Source organism: Talpa occidentalis, unplaced genomic scaffold, assembly GCF_014898055.3.
Source record: "Talpa occidentalis isolate TD23 unplaced genomic scaffold, MPIMG_talOcc4v2.1 talOcc4.9, whole genome shotgun sequence".
Lineage (NCBI taxonomy): Eukaryota > Metazoa > Chordata > Mammalia > Eulipotyphla > Talpidae > Talpa > Talpa occidentalis.
In genome coordinates this window covers 49,048,446-49,075,233 of record NW_023605305.1, presented here as the reverse complement: position 1 = coordinate 49,075,233, position 26,788 = coordinate 49,048,446, and the positions used below count along the sequence as shown (strand labels likewise).

General features: G+C 36.8%; 1 protein-coding gene and 1 pseudogene across 4 annotated transcripts in view; one reads left to right on the top strand and one right to left on the bottom strand.

Moving 5' to 3' along the window:
* ST6GALNAC3 (ST6 N-acetylgalactosaminide alpha-2,6-sialyltransferase 3) overlaps window positions 1-26,788 on the top strand; it is a 526,429-nt gene that overhangs the window by 253,678 nt on the left and 245,963 nt on the right. The gene's annotated exons all lie outside the window — the stretch shown is intronic.
* On the bottom strand, window positions 3,172-16,375 carry LOC119235826 (peroxiredoxin-5, mitochondrial-like; annotated as a pseudogene).

The following is a 26,788-nucleotide window of genomic DNA, read 5'->3' as shown; positions in this document are numbered from 1 at the left end:
AACCATGCTTATATCTCTCTCACAGGATTTACCAAGTACTGAATTCAAAAAAGAGATACTTAAAGTTCAATTTTTAAAGATATAACTAACGAGAGTTAATAAGATTTTAAAACAAGAAAATGTCCTCTGAGTGACATTTTAAAAGCTTTAGTTTGAACAAGATTTCTTATTTCAAGTGCAATTAATAGTATAATTAAAAAATCATCAATAAATGGGTAAATGTGTGAATAATGTCTTAGATTTTTTAAACCACGACAGGTTGAAAATAAACACGTTTTCCAGCTTCTTAGATAAGCTTTTTATTATACCAACTCTGTGATATGGATTAAAATTATGGTAATGGATTAAAAGTACTTTTATCTCATCTAAAACATGAATTATTAGTGTCATAAAGTCTTTTAGTACTTACACTATATAAGTACTGACAATTGTGAAGCAAATACTAAGTTGCTGGTGCTCTCCTAAGTAGTATTATTCTGATATATGGTCATACTATTTTAAACACCACATCTCAATTTTCTGACACATTTTTCACTTTTATAGTTCTAAGGATTTGCAACATTGCATTCCTCCCCAATTCTTTGCTTCGTGTGACTAAGAAAAGTGTTAAACTTAGTACGAAAGTTCAGAGTGTAACTTATGTTGAGAATTAAAACAGATTTGGTCCTGGACCATGCATACTAATCAGCTTGTAATGATAGATTAATTTGCTAAGATTTCTTTTTTGATGTCTGTATTCATCTGCCGGGTGGGGCTATAGTTTTCTTTTATGTATGTTAACGTAATTAAGTTTTGCATTAAGCTTATGCAATTATTTTGAAATAAAATTATTTGAATAACTAATTTTTGTTCAGTTTGGGAACAGATTATTTAGCATATCATTGTGTTTTTTGAAAATTTCAAATAGTTTTTTCCCATTAAATGTTTGGTCTAAATTTCTTTTTGTCACTATTTCATCAATAACATTTTTCTTTTCTTTCATGATTACCTATCCTGTTTTTAAGTTCTTGAGTTCATTTTAAAATGTATGCATTTCCAGAAATTTTTCTTTTCCTCTGGATTTTCAAACACTTACAAAATCTATATAGCACTTTTGGTATATTTTAAATCCATTATATCTATTTCTTATTTTATGACTTCTAATTTACTTCATTTTTTTTAAGATTGATTTATTTATACAAGAACTGGGTACAGTCAGAGGTTCGGGAGGGTGAGAGAATTCACCAGAGACAGAGTGGGGAGAAGAACAAGCAGTCGGATTGAAGACATTGCTGAGGGGAGCAGCTGGCGAGGCAGGAGAGGTCTGCTTCACCATGTGGGTCACTCCCTGGCCGGCCAGGAATCACACCCGTACTGCAGAGGCTGCGGACAGCTTCACAGCACGGCGCTCAACCCGCTGTGCCACCGGGGAGGCCCTTACTTCATGTTTTTTTAATCTTCGATTTCCCATTTTATTTTTCTGACAAACCAACTTTTAGATTTTATTTTTTGTCCATTTTAGAAATAATTGATTGCTAGTTTCCTTTGTTTTTTCGGAGTTCATGATTAGGCTCACACATTTCAGTTTCCCTGGGACATTTTGGTGTGTGCCTATTTTCCCAACACAATTAGCAGTACATCCTCATCCTCCTCAAAATTATGTCAGTTGGAGAATAAGGTGTGTGATCACCCTAATGATGAATGAGTTATTCTATTTCCCCTAAATACAATTTTAACAGAAGCGTATAATTACATATGTGCATTTTCAATCAGAATGATATATACTGGGAGTGGGGGTGTTGATTCTTATGAGGATTTTAGTGGGCAAAAATTCTTTGATATTATAATAGTTAGTGGCCATTCAGAGGACTGTAACATATGAAAAATACAGTTTATCTGTGGTGTTAAAATTTCATTATGTGTGGGAGGCTTCTTGGAGGAGAAAATTGTGGGAAAGGGTTAAGAAACACTGTTGTAATACAGTTTGAATACTGCTATTTCAGTGTAATAGTTACTCATGTTTTATAATTTGACAGAGGTTGTAGTTCCTGTTTCAATATTAGGTGATGATTTCAACAATGAAATACTCTTGTATCATTTGTGACATCATTGTTGGCAGTACAGTTGTCCTGTTCTTGTGCTGGGCTGACTTCACTCTCACAACATCTGACCCAGTTGACTACTTCTTCCTTACAGCATAAATGTGATCAAATGCTATTGCTTGAAATCCTCTTGTATAACTCAGAACCTACAGCTCTGACATCTTCCATGAGTTTCTAATGTGTATATCCCATTACCTGATTGACAGTTCTATGTGATGTATCATAGTTATCTCAATTAGGTACATGTTCAAGATAGAAAGTTTTTTTCTTCACACCTGTTTTCTCCATTCTTCCTCATCTCAGTAAGTGGCAGAGTCATCTACCCAGTTTCTTAAATCATAAACCTAAGAGGCATCTGGAAATTTAACTGTGTGCCTTCCTCCACATCACATCTGTTCACAAGCCAGCCAGTTATATCTGCAAACCTGCCCATGTCTCTTGACTTTCCTTGTTACTTTCTAATCCAAGACGCTACCAACTTTCATCTGAATTGGTCTCCTGCTTCTACTGTCATTCCATAGTAGTCTCCTCCCCATCCTTCCACCCCAACCCCCAGCTCCATCATTCCTTCTCTATGGTTCTACTAAAGTGATATTTGAAAATAAAAATCAGATTTCTTGACTCCTCTTCTCAAAATCTACTCTGACCGTTCATTGCAGTCAAAATAAATGCCAAGCTCCTTATCATGGCCAGTAAGGAACCCTATCCACCTCTTCCCTCCAGCCACACTGGCCTCCTATTCCTAGTACATGCTGCATGCATTTTTGGCATGCTTGAGGTTGCTTGATGTTTCCTCTGTCTATATACTTTTCAGGCCATGATCGTCATGAAACTGACCTTTTTTGACTGAAAAGTTTCAACTCAGTTGTCATTTTTTCAGGGAGGGCTTCCCTTTTGAAACTACAATTCACATTGATTCCACTTCTCCAGTGACTATTACATTATTTTGTCCAGTTAGTTTGTTTTGAACCAGAGTGATTGTTGTAGAAATTTGGACAATGTCCCAATTGGGTGGTCCCACCTGATTTGGGGCTGGATTTTTCTATCTGGGTGATGCCAGAAGGATAGAAGGAGGGCATCTGGATGTGGCTCAGAGCTGCAAGATGATGTTGGAAGCCAAGCTGCAGGTAAGACCTGTAACCTTATTCCACATTCAGCACCTCCACTATGCCATCATAGATCACTATGGAGAATCTCCTAAGCTAGGCATCCTCAAAGAGTTACCTCAAGGAATCATCTAGTAATAAGTCTGTCTCCTACCCAGAGGCCCCTGTGGAGTCAACCAGGACCTGAACTTTGCCTTCCATTTTGTGGGCTCCACCCCATTTGCCAGTCACAGAAACATTAACACGCAGACATGGACTTGAATTCCTTTTGCCTTCAGAATACGAGCTTGCTCCACAAACCCCAGCGTGTGGGTCTTATGGAGACACCCTTCTTACCCTTGCTCTTATCAAATTACCTTGTTCCCAGGCTCCATTCAAATAGCACTAACACCAACATGGCATCTCTTACCTTGATAGGGACTATGGCTAAAGAGATGCTGCTGAATCTGAGGTCTCTCCAAGTAACAGGCCTGTCCCAGTAGCCCCAGACCAGGCCTTGAAGCCACAACCACTCTGCCTTCCCACCCAGCTGCCATCTTCCTGTAAAGTGACCTTAGAATTCATCTGTTTGGAGATGACCCCTTCTTCCTTTTTTTAATTTATTTTATTTTATTATTTTTTAAATTTTGTATGTTTTTTACATCATTTTTCATTTTTGTACAATGTATGCATTTTCATCTTGGTTATAGTCCCCATACAATTCCCACCCCTCCTCTTGTTTAAATCCTACTACCCCCTGCCCCCCATAGTGTGTCTTTAGAAAACCTAAATAAGGGACCAGGAAAAAGGCTAATTATAATAAAGTAAAAATCAGAATCAACAAGCAACTATAAACCAATGACTCCTCCTTTCTTGCTGACCTTCCACTTATCAGTTCCACAAATGGAGAGATCTTATTGCTTTGTTTATAATGCATCCTATTAGCTAGAACAGTAACTGTCCCACAGTAGGTATTTGCTTGTATATTTTATGTAATGGACTCCACTTAATTCTCATATATCCAAATGATAAGTCTTAAATCATTAAATATAAAGACATGCTGTATTTGAAAGTTTTTTTTGTTGATTGGTTTTAAAAACAAATTAGCTTTTATATATATGGAATTTTATGGAATTTGTTGAGGTGTGTGTTTGTGTGGTTGGTTATATAGAATAGAGGTTTTTTTTTTCTTCCCCCATTTCCTCTCAAATGATGAGTTATCTTTTTCCAGTATTGCACCAGATCTATGAATATTGGTTTGGGGAATGTAGTCAGTATTGATAATTCTACATGTATCTGTCAGGCTGATTTTTTACCCCTTGCGTTGTGCTGCCTTTTATTTTTAAGCAAAGCAAAACTAGCTTTGTGGACTCTTACTGAAATAAGAAGGGGGAATTTATGAAGTAAAAATTACTAAGTTATTTGACTATTTTTTGAATGCGGAGACTGACTGTATTGATTAAATAGAATTTAAGAATTTATGAATTCAATTTTATGTAATGTACTTAGAATCTCATCAGGGTGATTAGAATTGCCAACACTTTGGTTGTTTACAGAACAGTTACCTGGATTCTATTTTGCTTAAACGCAAAATGATTTGGATAGATATTAAAAAAAAAAAATCTCCCCCTCCTCTATTACTTCCTCCTTTCAGTAGAGATGCCATATTGTTGGAATTTTTAAAAAATAACCCATGAACTTGTTGCAGTTTTGGGCCAGTTTTCAATACACCTCCCTCCCCCCTACCCCCCCACCCCCGCCATCATCACTCTATTAGAGAAATCTTTTATTTATCTTTCTCTAGTTGGAGAACAATATACAATATACAGGAATAAAGTAGAAATTGCGCATTCCCACCAAAGAAAATATCTGTTTTAGTGTATTTCCTTTTAGTCCTTTTTCTGAGATAGGATCCTTTTCTCTTCCACTTTGGATATGCATTGTGATCTTCCGTTGTGATAAAGAGGATAAATCTGCTGGCTCATTTCCTTTTATAGACTGCCACCTTCTCCACCAACCATGGAAAAGTGTATTCTGGATTTCGCTAGCTTTGCAGTAATTTATGCTAGAAGAATTATAAAATCAGGAATCTGTAATTTGAGTTTGGCTCACTGTGTATCAAAGAAAAATAGCTTCCACCACAGCCAGAGAGGAAACTTCACGTTTCACCCAGAGAGCCAATGCTTTAGATACATATTTCATGATCCCAGCTGAGGCTTTTCCAAACTCAGAGTGCCATACCATTCATTCACTCTTTTAAACTACAAGATTATTTTTGGCTCTTTGTGTTGGCACGTAGGACTTCCCGTTACTGATCTGCATGAACCATTTATCGAGTCAAGGGTTTAATCTATCAAAGTCAGAATTTCTTTGTTCTGTCTCTTTCTGTCTCGCCCTCCCATATGGTATTTTCTCGTATGTGTATACTGTTGGTTTGAAAAAGGTTGTTTGGAATGCAAGAATTCATCATGTTTCATTGCTTTTTCAAAATAACATAGAGCAAAGTGATAATTTATAAGGAATGATAATTATACTGTTAATCAGTTTCTGGAACACTAGATTAATTTCCAAACCTGCTCCTTCACTAATATTCCTGGTTCTGTCTTGCCAATAGCTCCTACTTTTCCTACTTACTCAGTGTAAAAACCTGCATTATCTTTGATTTCCTTCTCTTCCCTTTTCCATTTATTTATTGAACTGCTGAATCCTTTGCATTCTATCTCCTGGATATTTCTTGGATTCACCCTTCAGCACCTTTTGTTTACTGGACCCTTGATGCTGTCTTTGTCTTCTAAGAAGCAAGGCAGTCTGTTTAGAATGATTTTGATAGCATTGTCATAAAGCCCAAAACCAATGAGTAATTCATTTAGTAATTTTTAGTGCTTTATGTGTACCAAACCTTCTTTTAAACTCTGGAGATAAAGCAGTGGATTACAGAGTAAAACAAAACAAAACAAAACAAAAATACACATTTTGTTTTCCTTGTAGAGCCTACCTTCTAGTGTGGAATGGAGTAGTGAAGGGAGAGAGACTAAAAAAAATGTACATCAAGTATAGTATGTTGAATATTGGGAAGAAAAATAAAATAATGAAAGAATTTAGGGAGAGTGGAATGGACAGGGAAAGTATAAAAGCAGGTAAAGGTATAAAGCAGATGATAATTGAACATTAAATTAAAACTTGAAGGAGAATCATGTACAAAAATAATAGGATGATATGATGCGTAGTAAGATGGGCCAAACCACATGCAGACATGCACATGGGGAAAAGATCATGTGAAGGCTGCATTATACTGTCACAAGCCAAGGAACTTCCAAGGCTAGGAGAGGGGCCTACAACAGGCCCTTCCCTGATGCCTTCAGAGGGAGCAAGGCTTGATCACACCTTAAGATCAACATCCTGATCTCAGACTTCTGGTCTTTAGAGCTGTAAAACAATAGAATCTGGTTACATTTTGCAGTACTTTGTTACAGCAGCCCTAGCAAACTAATGTATTGAGGATAATTCCGGCTGCAGTTTCATGAAGAATGGTCTGGAAACATACAAAACTGGACATTGGAAGAAAATGTGGGGCATTAAGAGATGATAGTGACTGTGTGAGATTATACAGTTAATTTGAAAATACAGCCAACAAGAATGGTAAATAATGGGATTTATGTAGAGTTGAAACAGAAGAGGAAAGGCTTGAGAAATGATGGAAGATTTCAAGTCCCATTTATTGGTTGATGACTCCCAAATGTACATCTTTAGCTAAGGCCTCTCAGCAGCCCTCCAGATTCTCGTATCCAAGTGCCAAGTCAACTCCACTTGGATTTTCCCAGTCACTTTGATGAATGTTTAAATAAATGAATGAATGAATGACTAATAACTAATAAGGGTTATGATGTAGATGAAAGAGGAGAGACTTAAAATGCTATTCCTCCAAGTAATTGTATGCTAAAGGGAAATGTACTTTCATTCTAGGAAAGATTGTTTAATCAACTAGAAGTCCCCAGAATGGATTGTGTGCCTTTGGGAGGTAGATTTTTACCTGTGATGTCTTTAAACAGAGTTTAAATGACTATAATTCTATGACATTAGTCTGTTGTCCTGTCTTTTTGCATTCCTACAGTCCTTTTGTTTGTTTTAACAGCACTCACATTATTCTTTTTACATTCTAATGATGTAGAGGATTGTCTTCCTCATTTGATAGTAAGCTCTCTAGAGCAAATGCAGCACTGTTCAATTTGCCTGACCAGGCGCCTATCACCAAGACATATAACTTAATAACTACTGCACTACTGAGAATGAACATGTTTGAACCCCAATTTCAAATATTCTCAATGCCAGCTATTTCCTTCAACCATTTGGTCATAAATATATCTGTCTATACTCTGCTTAGTAATGAAAATCCAAAGCATTGAGATGAAGTATTTCTGGTAGCTAATCAATATTCCTGTTATCAATTATCCATGATAGATTATATTATGCATTAATTTGATTCTATGCTCCGTGGTATATGGTATGTGTGTTGTGCAAAGGCATAATTGCTTGTATTCATACATAATAAGTAGGTTGGGGAATTTGTCTGATGGTATATCTTAGTTATTAATAGTGATCGTCAAGTATACATTTCAAGTTTAGAACCTCATTGGCCTTGTGGGAGTCAGCATCTGAATTTCAAGGAAAATTTAAACCTTTCCTTTCATGTACTTCTGTTCATTTAATCCTGTCAAAATAGGGGATTTTGAGTCTAAGAAAAAAGAGCTAGAGGCTAATTAAAGGATTGATGGCAAGGGTTTCATGGCCCTATGATTTCTCTGTATATGAGCATTGAATTAAATGTAAATGAGTCAGAAACAACTTATTTTTTCACTTGTGAAAAATATACATAATATCACATTGACCATTTTACCATTTTTAAGTGTACAGTTTAGTAATGTTAAATACATTTATCTTATTGTGCAACAGATCTCCAGAACTTATCTTATAAAGCTGAAATGCTCTGCCTTTTAAACAGTAACTCCCTTTTCTCTTCTTATTCAGCCTCTGGTAACTACTGTTCTACTTTCTGTTTCTCTGATTTTGGTGACTTTAGGTACCTCATATAAGCAGACTCATACAGTTTGTGCCTTTGATTATTAGCTTATTTAATTCAACATGTCATCAATGTTGATCTGTCCGGTATCATGTGCCCGGCTTTCCTTCCTTTTTCCAACTGTGTAGTAGTCCACTGTATGCACAGACAACATTACGTTTAGCATTCATCTTTCCATGAAAATTTGGGTTGCTTCTACCTCTTGGTTATTGTGAAATTTTAAAAAAACTTAAGTGTATTTGAAAATATAATTTTCTTAAATCAGATCTATTTTTAATTTACTCTTTAAAAGATAAAAAAAGAATACTTTAATAAACTTGGAAATTTTTCAAAAAATCTTTGCCCCTTTAGTCTCCTTTTTCTGGATTATTAATCTTTGGTAACATAGTCACCATATTTCTTTAGGCAGAATAATATTGTGAAGCTCAGTATGAGGAATGTTTAAACTCTTAAAATGGATATTGCATGTTTTGGCAGACTGGTAAATAGACTATGGAAATGAATGACTCTTGACCTGAAGGATCAAGGAGATTTGGGACAGAATTATTAAGACAAGCTCATCCCTTAAAAAAAACAACAACAACAAACTTTTTTAGAATTAAATTCCTTCCCACACCTACTGAAGGTAAAGCTATTTTTTTTGTTTTTATATTATAGTGAATAGAATTTTCTGACATCGTAAATCATTCCAAGACCAAAGAGTCTGTGACTCAGAGGTCTATGCTAGTAAAAATCAATGTGTCATCCATATAATTAAGATCTTTTCAAGGAAGGAATCACAGGAGCTTTCGGTATTTGTATAAAAATAGATCCTAGAATTCTTTTAAGGTAATGACAAGCATAGTGTCCATTTTTTCACATTTTGCAAAGGTTTAAACTTATAGAGTTATTTAACCTGTCTCTAATTTTCTAAAGATCAGGGTTGTTAGTTTAATTCATGGTTATAATTCTTACATCAATTGCATAGATGTATGCATCTATGAATATAATCTTATATAAAGATTATATAATCTTTCAATTAATTACCTTTTCTTCTCTACTCACTCCCTCAAGTCCTTTTATATCCTCAGTCTCTGGTAAAACATATGTGTTAGTTGTGAAATTACAGAAAATTACCAGCAACACAATAAGTTATTTCTTTACTGCTTCAGACTGAATTATCCCCTTTTTTTCTATTCACATTGGATGATATCTATAAGAATTTAATTGTTAAATTCAATTTCTCTAAGCTGATTAATAATCTATTTCAGAATTTCTTACCCTATGCCCTGTTTCTCTTATACATCAATGTGTATGAAATATTAATTTTTAACTCAGCTTAATTTTCTCCAGTGTTCTTTGTTTTGCTTTCAAAGCAAGAAAGAACTTTATGATTTCAAATTGATCTCCTTTTAGATACCTAATCTGGTTGACCCCTTCAAAATTCTTTTCCCTGATTTTAATTTAGCTCCTAAAATGAAGTACCTACTGTTTCTATTGTTAGACATTTGAAAGTGTATTTTTAGTGCAAGAAATGTACATTGTCAATTATAGTTGATTCCTGAATTTGTTGAGAAAAATCACCTGTGAGGTGTCTTTTCCCCATGGCTTATCTATTTATCAAAAGGATTAAATGATAAGAATAAATATAAGGATCTGGCTTACAATTTGAACACTTTACTTCACTGACAAGTTCCAGGCCCTTCCCTGTTTGATTTGATTTCTTATATGTGTTCATGGATATGAAATGATTAAACAGGAAGTTGCCAACCAACAAGTATCAAGATACTTCTGATGTCATAATGGAAGTCAGTTTAGAAATCACTTACTCTTCTATATAAAAGCTATCTCCCACCTCCCTTGTCTGGCAATAAACAAAAGTGCTTATAACAGAACTACAGCAGATAAATAGTACCATTACTAGGCATATGTTTTGGAAGTCATCATATTGCAGGGAAAATTGGAAAAAACAAAACTCCATAGAAATACAGTTAATTAAATTTCTATTATATAAGAGAGATTGGGAAGTCTTTAGAGTACATATTAACAATTCTGACATAAGGAGGTGACTGTTCTAGCAGAACAGTGTTAGAAAATGCAGAAAATCAATGGAACTGCAAAATGTAGACAAAGGAAGGCAGAACAAGAAGTAACTGCACTAAAAGGGAGAATATTCTCTGGCACCTAGCTAATTTCTTTGTCTAAAGGCAATAGGGGTTAATCCAGAAACATTTGGCTCATTATTCCTATAATTATGCTTGCTAACCAAATAACTATATATAAAATTCTCATTCTTTTTTTAAGATTTATTTTTACTTATTTATGCATATAAGAACTAGGGTGTAGGCCAGAGCTGCAGGGATGAGAGGATTCACCAGAGACAGAGTGGAGGGCAGAACAGGCAGATCTACTAAAATATACTGCTGAGGGGAACAGTGGGCGAGACGGGAGAGGTCTGCTGTGCCATGTGGGTTAGCTCCCTGGGTGGGGATGGAACTCATGTCATAGTGATTGGCAATAGCTTGATGGTGCAGAGACTTTAACCCCTGCACGGTCAGAGTGACCCAAATTCTCATTCTTCTACAGTATTAATCAAATCACTGTTAGTTTTTCCTTTTCATGTATACATTGAGTAAATTGAAGACCCACAGGTGTCTTAGGTGCTGATGTACAGAAAAGGACAGAACTTGTCTTCCAATATCTTATAGAATGGAGCACATGGCAAGAGAAGCAATGCTGTATGTGCAAGCATAGTATGCTTTGAGATCAGGAGTGGGAATGTTGACCTGAATCCTTGTGAACAGAGAAAATAAGTGTAACTAGACCAAAGGAAGGTAGGAGGAGGGAGAGGGTATGGGGCATTAGGTAGGGGAAAAGTTTCTAGAAGTATGTATACTAAATTTTGAATGTTTAAACGTTTGGTGAAGCTCTTGTCACAATAAAGACTCAGTGATCTCTGCTAATATATTGTAGATAGATTTCTAAACCAAATGGCTGTCAACTTGATTTCAGTCAAGAACTGCCAGTATAGACCGAGGGTGCCATCCCTTTAGCATTTTATCTGAAGGGGGTTTGTCACATGACTTGTGAGTGTGTACTTATTTTGCATTTTGCTAGAAATTTGAGACCTATAGTTTAGAATCACAGACTTTGGTCTCAGGAAAAGGCAATTTTTTAGTGCCTCCCAAATTATCCAGTTTGTAACTTGGATAAAAATATGTCCTATTAAAAAGGGGGCATGAAGCACCAGTGTTACAACATGCCACGAAATCACCTCTTCCTTTTGTTGTGCTGCAGGAGTGATTGCTCTAAGTATGATTTGTAAAGTGCCCAGAAAAGTGGGTCTGTAGTCTCATTCATGCTATTTTGCATTATATTCCTCTCCAATCTAACAACAGGAGCATGCTGGAGGAAGTCCACTGGGAGAACGCTCACCATTTTCTACTTTCCCTCTTGGCTCTAGTCCAAGGGTCAGTAAATTTTTTCTGCAAAGTTCTGGAGTGTGTACCATGCAGTCTCTGTCAGGACTAAACTCTGTTCTTGTAGCACTATACCAGCTATCGACATATCAATGACTAAACTTGACTGCATCTCAATAAAAACTGATTTGTAGAAACAGGCAATGGCCTCCAGCTTGTAGTTTGGTGACCCTTTTTTACAATATTTGTTTAAGACACAGCTTCTGGACTCCGGCAGGATGCCAATCACATGCTTTGAAATGTTCCTCCTCCCTCTCTCTACCTGACTGGATTTTATTTTTCAGCTCTCAGCATAGAGGTCCTCCTGCAAGGAAGAAACCCTCACTGGTGCCCCAAATTTAGGTTGCATGTCCCTTGCATGCTCTCCATCACTGTGCATCTTCCCACCTAGAGCACCAACTGATTCTAGCTGCCTGGGGACTTCTGTTCACTGCAGTCCACACCAGACTGAGAGCCTGTGAGGGCAGAAACCTGTTTACATTTTCTCCCACTTGTATCCTTAGCACCCAACACAGTAACTGGAACATGGGAAGAGCTTAACAAACATTTGTTTAATGCTTAATGCATGCATTTATCTCTTCTCTGACTTTTCTAGGCTTGTATATCTAGCAGATGAAATTCATTTGTGGCTTTGTAGTTTATGAGCTCTGTCATAATTTTTAGCACCATATTGTAACAAAACAAGTGTTTATTCTTGGTTCCAGTGGCATTCAGAGAACTGTGGAAATCAATTGTTTTTGCCCTTTTTTTACCTAAGTTTCATCTGGATAGTTTGCGACCCTAAAAGGTTTGTCATCCTGTTCCCACAGTTCTCCCTGCTTGCTATTCTGGATGTGGAAGAGAGCACCTCTCTGTCCCCTTCAGTGTCTTTCATGCTTTTTAGAGGGGCCCAAGAACCACACTACTAATATGCCACTGTTTTACAGGATTTTTAGTGCAATATCTCTTTTCTTTTTAATATAGCTCATCAGCTCCCTAGAGCCAAATAATCATTTAATTTGACAAGACTTAGCTTGGAGTCATATCACATGTTATCAGAATAACTCTTCCCTCCACCAAGTTCAAGGCTTTGTACTGGGTTTGTACTGTGTCCAAATCCATGGGGATTAACCCTTGGGAATAATTATTTTCCATAAAAGTCCTCTATATAAGAAAACAGTTCAAGGAGCTTGCCCCCCAATTTGTCAACATGCTCAGACATTACTTGGAATCCTAGCCAGAGCACCCTGGGACCTTGACCACAGAAGAATCTCTTTCCTCTTCCACTTGCAGAAAGAATAACTAATAACAAATAGTTGTTGGAACTTACTGTGCACCAGGCATTTACTATCTCTAAGTTATTTGCAGATAGAAACTTATATAGCCTTCATGGCAAATCTTTATTTTACCAAAGAAAAACTGTAGCATAGAGAAATTAGCTACATCACCCAAAGTCACATAAGCTAGTATCTGTGGAGCTAAGACTTGAACTTGGACATTTTGATTCCAAAGTGGTGTATTAAACCATTCCACTAATTCTATGGTCACTGACCCTTCTCCTCAGCCCAACCTCCCCATAACACACACGATGTCCACTCTATCCACTGCTGTCTTAGAATCTCAGACAGGAAATGTCACAGGAAAGAAGGAGGTACAGGGAACAAAATGCATGACTTGACAGTAGAGGCTGAGACTGAATGGAAATGTTCAGACAGCCATTAGATTGTAGTCAAATTAGAAAATTTCAAATTTGATATATTCTGCGGCTAGAAAATTAAGAGGAAAATGAAAATGCCGTTGAATGACTCTGCTGCTTTCTCTTTTCAAAGGGCTGGCTCAGAACACTGACAGGGTATTCTTATTCACTAACTATTTTTCTACTGAGTCTGAAGTAGAGTTTTAGCCACAAATAGATGCTTTTCCTAAAATTGAAATCAATTTGTGAAATAATGTAAAGAATATATTGCCTGTTGCCATTTTTCCCAGTGACAATGCAGCAGACAGAGACCAGGCGTGAGAACCTTGGCCATCCCGTTGGGACAGATATCTCATCTATAGAATGGGTGACACATGAAATGCTTCTCACTCGCTATTCCATGCTGCAAATAAAAAAGCAGTGAGTTAGTAATAAAAAGCTTAATGAACTCACTTGTGACAGAGGAACTGGCCACAAATATCAGATCCCAATAGCTTTGTGAAAACTGTCTTCATTACAGACTTGATTGAAATAATATAAACAGATAACTACTCCACTTTTCAATGTAAAAATATTTTTCTTGCCAGGCTTTTGTTTTCTCATAGTTCCACCTTCAATGGTTAATTTTCATTTGAAAATATGATTGCTTTTATGAGAAAATCTCTAGACTAAAACATGCTCTTTCTAACCCAAAGAAATTGTTTTTTCCCCCTATAAAATCATAAGCATTAAGGTATTTTTTACAAGGTTACTAAAAGTCACTTGTTCAGGGACATCTGAAGCCAATATAGCAATAAAGTGAGAAATCAGATTCTCTGTCCTCTATTTTTAAAACTTATGGTGGCCACTTTTTGATTTTTATAAGCATAGAAAACAGTTTTGGAGAGTTTATTTTCTCACTGAAAGCCAATTTTTTTTTTTTTTTACTGTGTAATGAATCCATTCACCTCGGTATCCATCTGTACACCCATTTACCCAACCACCCATTCATTGCCCAATATAAAATTTCAACCACTCTGAACCATATCAAGTTCCTTCTCTGCTTTATTTTCCCTCTTGCACTGTTATCTTCTATTCCCCACAACTTATTTATTCTATTTATTGTCGGTCTCACACTTTAGAATGTAAATTCTAATAGGTCGGAAATTCAAGTCCACTTAGTTCCTAGCATATCCCCAGCACTTAGAACAGTGGCTGGAAATAAGTGATAATAAATGTGAGGTATGTTGAGTGAATTTTTATTAGGTAAATATTTATTTTGCATCCCTTGCTTTTCAAAGTACCAAACTGAGAGCCAAGAAGGGTCAAAGATGAAGCAAATATAGATCTTACTCTCAAGGAGATTCCAGATAATAAAGCCATTATCAAAATATATCATTTAAAAACCATCACTATACAAAGAAAGTCGTTTCCATATGAGAAATGAAGCAGAAGCGCTATTTATACTTCTACCTGGGATAAAGGCTTCCTTAAGGATGTGATATATGAGGTAGACTTTCAACAAGAGGAGCGATTTGGAAGTGGGAGGAGCCTCCCTGATGGCTCAGGGGTTAATGACAGCGCTATCAAGCTATCCACAGCCACTGCAGCACCAGTTCGATCCCTGGCCAGGCATGGAGCAACCCACATGCCGCAGCAAACCTCTCCTGTCTTGCCCTGCTGCTCCCCTCAGCATTGTATTTCAGTAGATCTGCCTGTTCTGCTCCCCAATCTTTCTGGTAAATCCTCCCACCTCCACACCTCTGGCTTACACCCCAGTTCTTATATGCATAAATAAATCTTAAAAAAATACTGGAAGTGGAAAATAGTACTGAAGAGGCATTCTAGGAAAAAATGATAATAGGAATTAACCCATGGAGGTGGGGAATATAAGCTGTATAGAAGATGGAAAGGCTAGTGGTCCAAGCTAAAGAAAGCTTGGAGACCTGAGAGGTAATAATGGAAGATTTGTTTGGAAAGAACAACTGGGTTAAATTATAGAGGAGTTTGATAACACTTGTTGACATTGGGGAGCCCACCCAAGAGTCTCTTTGGTATCTTAATCCCTCCATCTGTCCTACATTCTAACTTGTAAGGGACAATATTTTGTGCTTCCCAGTATTGGTTTCAAATCAGCTGGTTGACAATCCCCATTTCTGGATCCTCGAAGGAATCTTATATGAAATGCAGACCTGACATTTCATAGGTCAGCAAGCTTAGCTACATGGCAAAAGTTACAGGGTAAACAGGATATTGCTCCTGAATAATTTATCTACTATATTAACTACAAACAAGCTTTCACCACTCAGTATCTCACTGCCTCTACTCTGGCCTTTTAACAGAGACTCATGAATTGTTCCTAGTTCTAGGAGATTTCCTCAACTTTTGCCTGTAGTATTGTTTCCTACCTTCGTAAGTGTTTCAGCTGTAGAATTGTGTAGTAACAGTACTTGCTACTCCTAATATCATTTAGGGAGGACACCCAAAAAATGTTTTTTTATTTTATTTATTTATTTATTTATTTATTTTTTGTGGGACTCTTCCTGGCCACCTGAGAACGAACCAGCACTGCAGAGGCTGCGGGCAGCCTCGCAGCCCAGCGCTCAACCACTGCGCCACCAGGGGAGGCCCAAAAAAGTGTTTTTTTATACGAGAGCTGGGGTAGAGGCCAAAGTTGCACGAGGGTGAGAGGATTCACCAGAGACAGAGCGGGGAGTAGAACAGGCAGACTGACCGAAGGCACTGCTAAGGGGAGCAGCGGGCGAGACAGGAAAGGTCTGCCTTGCCATGTGGGATTCTCCCAGGCCAGCTGGAATTGAACTGGCGCTGCGGAGGCTGCAGACAGCTTCTCAGAGCAGCGCTCAACCCGCCGCACCACCGGGGAGGCCCCACCAAAAAAGTGTTTTTATCTTGATACGTGAACCACCTCCTTCTAGATGACAGCAGCTTTCAAAGTATAGGAGAAGCTGGCTGATTAAAAGCTCATCATGGGTAGACAGTACTAAAGCTCCTTGCATCATCCTTGCCTAACAGTTTGGGAGTTTAAATGGAAAATTTTCAATTTTGCTGCTTTTGTTATGTTTTATTACTTCCTGCATTCCCAATTCCTTTTGCTCTATTTCCTTCACTCTCAACTCAGTTAATGCCACTCAGCCCTAACTTTCCAGGTACTCAGATATGAAACTTCAGTGTCTATAAGAAAAACTAGTAATGTAATTTATTTGAAATGAATGTACTCACTTTTAAAAATAAATATACTAATTTGTTTAAATTAGCAGGCAGGCGCAGAACTAATATCTCTGGCATGGTTATTTGTTCATTCAGTTTATCTTCTCCCTTTATTTTCACATTTTTCTTGAATAAATTCTGAAATGAAAGCAGTCAAAGTCATCTTCACAATGATTCCTGATTATGCCAGTCAGACCTGCTCATTGCCGTCTCCTTTCTATAATAATACAAATTTGTAACAGGAATTGTAACCACCCTTATTTTGTACCATGCTTACAGCCCTATTGACAATACCTTGAAATGATACCATTTGTTTAAAGAGATTAGACTTTGACTAGGCAGACCTAGGTTCAAATGATGGCTCTATTATGTCTCCGTAACTTGGGGCACGCCACTTGAATACACTGGGCCTATTTCCTCACCTGTACGATGGAGATAATAGTAACAGCCACCTTTATGGGGTGTGGGGCACAGTAAATAAGATAATGTATATGAGGCATATAGCATGGTGCCTAGTAAATTGTGTATGAAAGATACTGTTTTATTAATAAGTAAAATGGAAGATTCTTAAGCACAGAAATTGTCTCTTATCTACTCTAGAAGAGGTAGTGTTTTCGATAAGCAAGTGGTGTGTGTGTGTGTGTGTGTGTGTGTGTGTAGGGGAGGTTGGGTGTACAGTGTGAGACTTGAAATGTGTAGGCTGCTTTTGCCTTCGCTTCTATTTAACATATTTCCTCTAGTATCCTGCCTCCTGGTAACGGCAAAGGGGAGAAGGTGACTCAGCCATTTATTTATTTGGGACAAATCCTTTCTTGTGTCTGGTTTATGAGTATCTATTTACTCATGGATGTAATCTCTGATGGCTAAATATTTGCTTTGTTTTCCAAAATCAAATTGAGCGAAACAAATATATGAGTGACATCCAGAAATCCTTTTCAAGTGAGAGAGGCCTGCAAGTGTTTTCATTCTCCCAAAAGCATTCGGGGGCTTGAAAATGTGTCTCCTCCCCAGTTCTCATCCCCAGCTTTTTTTTTTTTTTTCTGGTGCTTCGCAAAGATTACATTAAGACACAGACCAACACTCCAGGGTACCCAATTGCCTGCATTCAGGGGCCACTGCTGAATTGCCAAGTTTTTTCTCCCCTGATTTATGTAGCCTGTGGTTTGACTACTGCTAGTTAGAGAGAAGGAAAGCTCACACATTTTGCAGTGAGCCAAGGTAAAAGAGAACTCTTTTGTCAAGGTAATAATAACACTTAGCACTTATATAGGGCTTTTTATCTTCAAAAGGCCTTCCAAACATTAGCTAATTAAGAAGTCTGCTCAATGTGCAGCAGCTGTTGAAAAAATAAATGTGATGCTTGGGTGTACTAAAAAAAGGGAGCAAAAACATGAGGACATTCTATATCAAGCAGCTGTGGTACTCTGTCTAATTTGTTTGCTTCACCTGGTGGAATAGATCAGACGTTCGAATAGTCCTGCTTCGCAGAGTAATAATGGTTAGGGATAAGGCAGAGCTTGCATAGAATGGAATATGGCAAGGGCTACAGAAAATTTGCCTGAAGAGAGAAAGCCAAAGAATAGCTTCATCACCTAACTTTCATCATCACTGGCACATGCAGCACTAATGAAACAGACATCAGGCATGGAGACAAGTTATCTAAGAAAAATCACTGACAAGAACAGGTGTTCTCATTTATTCATTCAGATTTACTCAACAAATGTGCATCCACCACTTAGTAGACATTGGAGATATGCATTTACAAATTACATGGGGATGGGTTATTTTAAAATTGATTTACTGTTATTTACAAAACTATAAATTTCAGAGGTACAGCTTTCCCTGTATGTATATATAAACTTCAGCCTGCCATCGGCAGAGTTCTTGTTGGTTGATGCCTTTTTCCTATTACAATTTTGAATGGTCTGTTCTGTTTCCTTGGAAAATGTTGTTCAGAGTTTGATAGGGGTTGTTTTGAATCTGTAAATTGTTTTAGGTAGGTTAGCCATGTTAATGTTTAGAATAAACATTGTTAACATGGCTATCCTACCTAAAACAATAAACAATGTTTAGAATAAACATTGTTAACATGGCTATCCTACCTAAAACAATTTACAGATTCAAAACAACTCCTATCAAACTCTGAATGACATTTTCCAAGGAGATTTTGCACACAACAATAATGATAAAGGACTGATCACAAAAATTTACAAAGAGCTGAAGAGTCTCAACAAAAATAAAGTAAATAATCCAGTCAAAAAATGGGCAGAAGAGCTTAAAAGAAACTTCTCCTAAGAGGAAATGCAAATGGCTAACAGGCATATGAAAAAATGTTCAACTTGTAATCAGGGAAATACAAATCAAAACTACAATGAGATATCATCTTACACCAGTGAGAATGGCACATATTAAAAAAAACTAGCAACAACAAATGTTGGAGAGGCTGTGGAGAAAAAGGAATTCTTCTGCACTGCTGGTGGGAGTGTAAACTGGTCCAACCACTATGGAAAGCTGTGTGGAGATTCCTCAACCTGCTAAAGATGGAGCTTCCATATGACCCAGCAATTCCACTTCTAGGTATTTACCCAAATGACACAGAAACAGTAATTCCAAAGGGCACCTGCACCCCTATGTTTATAGCAGCACTATTTACAATAGCTAAGCTATGGAAACAACCCAAATGCCCCAAAATAGATGACTGCATCAAGAAGATGTGGTTCATATACACTATGGAATATTACTCAGCATTCAAAAAAATAAACTCATGCAATTTGCAGCAACATGGATGGAGCTCGAAGGGATCATGCTCAGCAAAATAAGCCAGAAGGAAAAAGAAAAATACCAGATGGTTTCACTCATAGCAGGAATTTAGAAAACCTAAATAAGGGACCAGGAAAATGACTAATTATAATAAAGAAAAAATGAAAATCAACAAGCAACTGTCGTCCAGAGACACACTACTGTGGGGGAGGAGAGGAGGGATTAGGGTCAAAATAAGGAATTGTATAGGGAATATAACTAAAATGAAAATGCAAACATTATGCAAAAATGAAAAATGATGTAAGAATTAAATAAAATAATAAAATATAAAAATTTAAAAATTCTCATAAGAAAAAAAAAGTTCATATAATTTCTTCTAATCCTTCAGCAAGAATTATCTTTTCACTTCCATTTCTTTGTGTTTTCTTCTGTTTCTTTTAGCAATATCTTATCATTTTTAAGGTATAAGTCTTTCACCTCTTTTGTTAAATTTACTCCCAGGTGTTTTAACCTCTTTCATTGATAATCAATGGGGTTATATTCCTAATTTCTCTCTTTTATTGTTTGCATATATAAATGCCCTAGATTTGTATGTGTGTGCATATTGATTTTGTATCCTGCCATTTTACTGTATTCATTTATTATCTCTGGTCATTTATTGGTTGAATATTTAGATCTTTCTTATGTAGGAACCATTTAAAAAGAACTGTGGATTTGTCAGGGGTATATCATTTGCCTATTGTACCTTAGTTTTACACCAGTATTGACACACACATGCACACACACATTCTTATAATTCTATTAGCATTTTTCTTTGTCAACTCATTGGCAGAAATTAGTTAACATACTAGTGCATGAATTGAGTTATGAATTTGGGTATGAAAACAAAATAAGCAGAAAGAAAAATGCTTTCTAGTGTAGCTTTCTACAATAGGCATTGAGAAGTGGCCAGTTTTTCTTCTACTTCTTGTCTTACATAGCAAAATTGATTTTGTATCCTGCCATTTTACTGTATTCATTTATTATCTCTGGTCATTTATTGGTTGAATATTTAGATCTTTCTTATGTAGGAACCATTTAAAAAGAACTGTGGATTTGTCAGGGGTATATCATTTGCCTATTGTACCTTAGTTTTACAACAGTATTGACACACACATGCACACACACATTCTTATAATTCTATTAGCATTTTTCTTTGTCAACTCATTGGCAGAAATTAGTTAACATACTAGTGCATGAATTGAGTTATGAATTTGGGTATGAAAACAAAATAAGCAGAAAGAAAAATGCTTTCTAGTGTAGCTTTCTACAATAGGCATTGAGAAGTGGCCAGTTTTTCTTCTACTTCTTGTCTTACATAGCAAAATTATTTTATGCCTAATATTCTGTTTAAAGTGTCTGATTGGGAGATTGAAAATTCCACAGAGATGGGGGAGGGGGTACATGAAGAGAAAAGGGAATGGGACCATATGGTGTCAGAATATAAATGCCTGCTCCATTTTAGCATAAACACCACACTATTAATACCTGGTTATACACCTGCAGGCATAGTAGAACATCTTCCATTATACTCAAGCAGAAAGGGCAATTATACTTTTGATTGAGCTGCTTGTCAAAATGGGGTTGTAAGAAAAATTATTTCCTCATTCAAGGAGGACAAGTCAAAGCAGAGATGACAGGGAGGTGAATAAAGAAGAGAGGGTGTTCAGATATTGGGAGAGAAGGGAGAGGAACATTTTCATAAAATGGAGAAAAGTGTCTGCGGGAAATTATGAATAGGTTCACTTTTGCTAAGGAAAAGTTATAAGCCTAAAAATAGAGTAAAATAATGGTAAAGAAGCTGAGTGATGGCAAAGCACAGACTTGGTCATGAAGATAGATAATCATTTCAGTGTTTGCCAAGTTCAGGGTTTAGTGCTCTGTGAAGTGACTTGGTGGGGGGGAGGGGTCAAGATCTGTTTCCCAAATGCCAAAGACCAAGGGTGGTATTTTGAGGGTATATGGATGTGGTAGGACTCATGGTTAGAAAAAAAAATCAATTCAGTGGTTGCTGGTTCACCCCAGAGCATTGTTTACAATGGGAACTATTTTAAATAAATCTCTGTTTTTTTGTTGGATCCTATTTTTCTGTGAAGAAATGATTGATTAAATAAATCAGGAGTTACCCATAGGATGGAGTAAAGAAAGAACTCTGTTACTACTGAAAGCTCAGATAGATTGATAAAGCAATGTGGAATACATGTGTGTATGATGTTCAAATTTTTATACAAAAACTTTAAGTCTATATGTGTGTCTTGATTTATAAAGACTGATAAAGAAACTATGGGTTATATCTGGACGGATAGTTGATAAAATAGCCACAGTGCTTACTGCTGGGGAAGAGAATGAAGGGATTGGGAGACAGAAGTAGACAAGTGTAAGGAACATGGCGTACTACTTGGGCTCTCTCACCTTCCTACCACTAGCCTCTGCTGCCACCTGCAGCCTTGTTTTCCTCCCAGGTTTCATTACCCATGCAGATTTGTTATTGCAAAAGACACTTGGGCGCGTGAGCGCGGACACCTATGATTATGGACATGTGGGTCAAGAAGCCAAAGGTGTGCATGTATATAAATACAGACACCTGGGCCGACAAGGTGGGCTAAAAAGGAGGTTCGTGGGGCCTAGGGGTCTCAGTTGTTGCCAGCTTGCCTCCCTGCTTGCTGGTCTGTGAGTCCAGTCTCCTGGTGCAACATTAAGGCATGTCAGAGATACCAAAGCCTCCAAAATTTGCTTTCCGTTCACCTGACTCGACAAAGAACCTGCCCGGCCTGGGATGGTTGCACAACAGCAGGAAACTTCCTCCTTAATACATATATTTTCCTCCAGTTTTGAAAGCCTTTTTATTGTTGACATATTTTTGGAGTCACATCAGTTGTAAGAATTGATAGAGACCGTGAATATATTCTTTACCAAGTTTCCTCCATAGGTAACATCTTGCAGAAATGCAGTGTGTGTATATGTAGCTTTGTGCAGTTTTGTCACATGTAGGTTTATATGACCAAGATGACAGTGAAGATGCAGAGCAGTTTCATCACAAAGATTGCTTTTATAGGCACACTACCTCCCTCTTCTCTCCATAACTTACCCCTGGAAGTCACTGATCCATTCTCTGTATCTATAATTTTGTCATTTCAAATATATTGAATAAATGGAATCATATAGTGTGTAACCTTTGAGACTGACTTTTTAAATTCACTGTATTTCTCTTGAGATTCATCTGAGATATTTTGGATTGTTGATTTTTGTCTACACTGCAAAATTTTCTGACTCTTAATTGGTGTTTTTAGAACATTTATATGTGAGTTAATTATGTTATGATTTAAATTTGCCACTTATTATTAGATTTCTATTTGTATCCTTCATTTTTTGGCCTTTTCTTTTTTCTTATCTTCCTATGAGCTACTTGAATATTTTTTAGGATTCCATATTGATTAATAATGTTTTGAGTATACTGCTTTCTACAGTTTTCTTAGTGGTTGTATTGGGTATTGCAATATATGTATGTAAACTAGCAAAATCTATTATTCTATTCCTTTTTACCTTTTGGGTTACTTTCATTGCCTACTAGATAACTTTTTATAAAAACTAGCGAGCCAAAATACCCTTTCCCACTCATACTCATCCAAATCAAATTAAACAAACCCAACTTTAGACAGGAAGAAGAAAGAAAAAGCACCTGAGAAGTAGCTTGAAGAAATCTAGAATAACAAAAAAGAATTATGTTTGTAGGGCATGCCTAAGAAATTGAAAACTGGGGGCTCTCCCAGAATCCCTGAAGCATGGAATAGAGAAAGCCACATTGCTGAGTATGCAGGTCTCGGGTTTTTATTTTGCCCTGCCACTTTCCACTGGGTCTATTCTCTAGGTCCCGAGCACAAGAGGAAATTAATAATGGAACCAGCCTTATATGAGGATTTTCTGAGAAAAAATATGTAAAAATATGTAAAATATTTGTAAAATTCAAGTGTGGCACATAGCAAAAACTGAAATCATTGCTATTCTGTAAAAGAACTTTCTCCTGAGTGTCTCTCTAGTCCCAGGGGTTGCAGGAGTACAGTGACATGGCACTATTCTAAAGACAGTAAGATAGATATCTCAGACATGAATTCTGGTGCTGCTCTCTCCTCTGATTGCATGGATAGCACCTTCTTTCCACTTTTCCTGCCCAAAACAGATTTTCCCATGTAAACATGTTTGGAGTAAAAAGGGCTTACTCCGAAACTCTTGGATCATTTCTCAACCTTAGACTTATGGTCTTGGTATTTGATAGTAGCACATAAGAAAAAGAGTGAAAAAGAATGCTGGATATGGATTCATGGGTTCTTACCTTGGCAGGATGAGAAAAAGATGTCAGAACTGGTGGCACACTGTCCCTAGCAATAAAACACATGGTCAGTCTTTTCCAGCTTTCCATGTGTCTTTTTTGACAGATCTTTGGATAGAATCTCTTGCAGGGAATGTGTGACGTTTACTTATTTTGTACAGAGCCCAGAATATATGTAAATGACAAAGGTTTTTTTTGTTTTTTGTTTTTTGTTTTTTTAGTTTAGTTATGTTTTTTTAGTGCTTTCTGTAGTACAGAAGATTTTCAGGTCTGTCAGATAGCATGTCACACAAACAGGACAGTTTTAGGCTATTATAACCATGCAGAGAACACTTCCTTAGCAGGTCTTTCCTTTTATTTCCCTCATTCCTTTCTTAATACATAACTATCATGGTACAAGGAGTTGACTCCATTTTCAGTTTAGCAGAAAAATTATTGTCAGACCTAAGAATATTTTCCTCTCCTGTGTCTCTTCTCTTTATGGGCCCTGATGCTTTGTTTAAACATTTTCTCATATAATTGACTCTCCATATATTTTCTTTCTAGGACTTTTTTCCCATGCATTTTGCCAATCTCCTCCACCTATGTCACCCTCCACCAGACCCTGCTAAGTCTCCCACCATGAATTTTATTCCCAGATTAGAAGTTTGGCCTCATCTCTCATTCTACTGAGCAAATTGCAAAGAGATTAAGACTAAGGGCAGTTTAGAGTCAACAAGAACTGAAAAAACTTGCAGCTGGTGGCACCATCTGTGCCTGTCAAACTGTGGCCAAGTAGTTTTCCATGGTGGAGAAAGACAGAGAATCTGATAATGGCTTTTGGTTTGAGGTTACTGAGAAATGAACCTGCCCTAGAGGAAGATTAGGGGAACTGGTAGGCAGCTCATTCTCTTTGTAATGTGTGGCTCATCTCCCAGAAAAACAAGATTCTCCTGGCAAATGGTCAAATTTGACATGAGAGACCTTACAGTGGCCTCCTGTGAGTGTCCTGTCTTTCCTAGCCCATCTGCATAATTCAGTGTCTGCCAGGTGCCCAACATGATATAGGGGAATGGTTAAGTCATAAAAAAAAAAAAAAAGAATTTTTTACAAAATCGCAGAACTTATAAGAAATTTCTCTTTAGAAGTTTAACAGTATTGGGGTGTTGCAATAAACAGGAAGATGCTACAGAGAAGCAGCAGAGGAGAGAGAAGGGGAGAATTTTGCTGGCTGTTTCCCAGACTCTCCTTTGTTGGGGAGAATCTGAACACTGGAAGCAGCAAAGAGGTAAGGAGGAAAGTGTACCAGACAGACCACTTCATTCTATGTTAAGAATAAATAAAAGCAGGTTCATGTGCAAGTAGTGTCGGATTAGTCAGATTAGTCACATCAGCTGGGGCTAAGACTACTGAGAAAAGAAGAGGACCAAAGGAGACTTTCAGGAAATGTTTTAAAATATTAAGATGTTTCTTTTAAAAATGTTTGTAAAAGAAATTCTTAACAGCTACTTCACAAAAGATGATGGTGAAACGGACAGTAAATAATTAGTCAGGCTCAACTTCATGACTAATTATGGTAATACACATTAAAACCACAGTGAGATAAAAATATTAGGAGAATGGCTAAACCAAAATAATTGACAAAATCAAGTGTTGACAAGGATATGCAGGAAGTGTGTCTCTTTTACACTGTTGGTGTGAGTATAATCAGTATAAACCCTTCAGAAGCTGTTCAATACTAGCTATTAAAATCTAACATATGCATATTCTCTAACCTAGCATTTCTACTTCTAGGCATATACTCAAGCAAATTTAAAACATATGAGCACTGAGTATCATGTACAGAAATGTTTATAGCAGCTTTATTCAAAAGAGTCACATTTGGGAATAATAAAAATATCTATCAAAAGTAGAATGGATAAACAACTTGTGTATTTATATCATGGAACACTGTGTAATACCAAAGATGAATGAAATGGAGGCATCACCGAGTTACCAGGAATATTGGTTGAGCCATGTGTGTCTTTCTATAGAGGGACATAAAGGGTAATGTTTCCCAAATTATAGCATTAATATTTAAGGATTATTTTCTTCTAAAAGTTGCAATGTCCAAAAATTTTCATTACGATGATTATTATACTGGATTGTTTAGAGTTTTTGAGTTCAAAGACTCTGTAACTCAAGAGTATTATCTATCAATCACAGAAGGAGTGAGATAAGAATGAGTAGAATGGCAAGTTCTGGACCTGCTTTTAAAGACTCTACACAAGACTTAAAAAATATTTTGGGCTACTCAAAAAAAGGAAAAAATAAGCACTTGTTTGGAGGACTGTCTATATGATGACAAAAGATTAGTAGAAGTTGAGAAAATCTATGACATAAGACCATATAACTTAGGGGCAGTATCTGTGCACTTGGAATAAAAGGTCAAGTACTGGATTAAATGGAACTTTTTTAGCAAATATTTATTGAATATTGGCTACTATTTAGAAATGTTAATTTTATACATTTAATCCTCACAAGAGCACACTGCTTGCAAACATAATGGAGAGTTGGTATTAGACTAACTCTTCACTAAAAAGCTGCATAAATTATTGCTTGAAGGCATTAGGGTATACCCAAAGTGACCAGAATTTGAGAGATCCAGACAAATGCTAAAAATGATTTCACTGAGGTGAGCAAGGACCTGCTCTAAGACTTTTTTCCCATGGTGTATTTGCAATACATAAAAGAGGCATAGAGGCCAAACAGAATGTATTAACCTACATCTTAAAGGAATTTTAGTGGAATTGGGAGGCAAAAACTTATAATCAGGAATACTAAGGCCACCATGATGTGACGGGCCAAGAGAAGGGAGATAAGGGGAACCAGAGAAAAGGGAATGAGCATTCTCCATGAGGAATCTGTGGACTTCCATGTTGTGTACAAGCAAAGTGAGACACTGAGAAGCCAAATACACAGCAATGAAGAGGCCAAAAATCTAAGTAGGAATTTAAGCAATTCCATAGAATTCAAGAGGTAGAAATTATAGCTCAGAAGCTACAAATGTGGAAGGGTCTTTGGGAAAAATAGCAATTCTCAACTGAAATTTACAAGAACC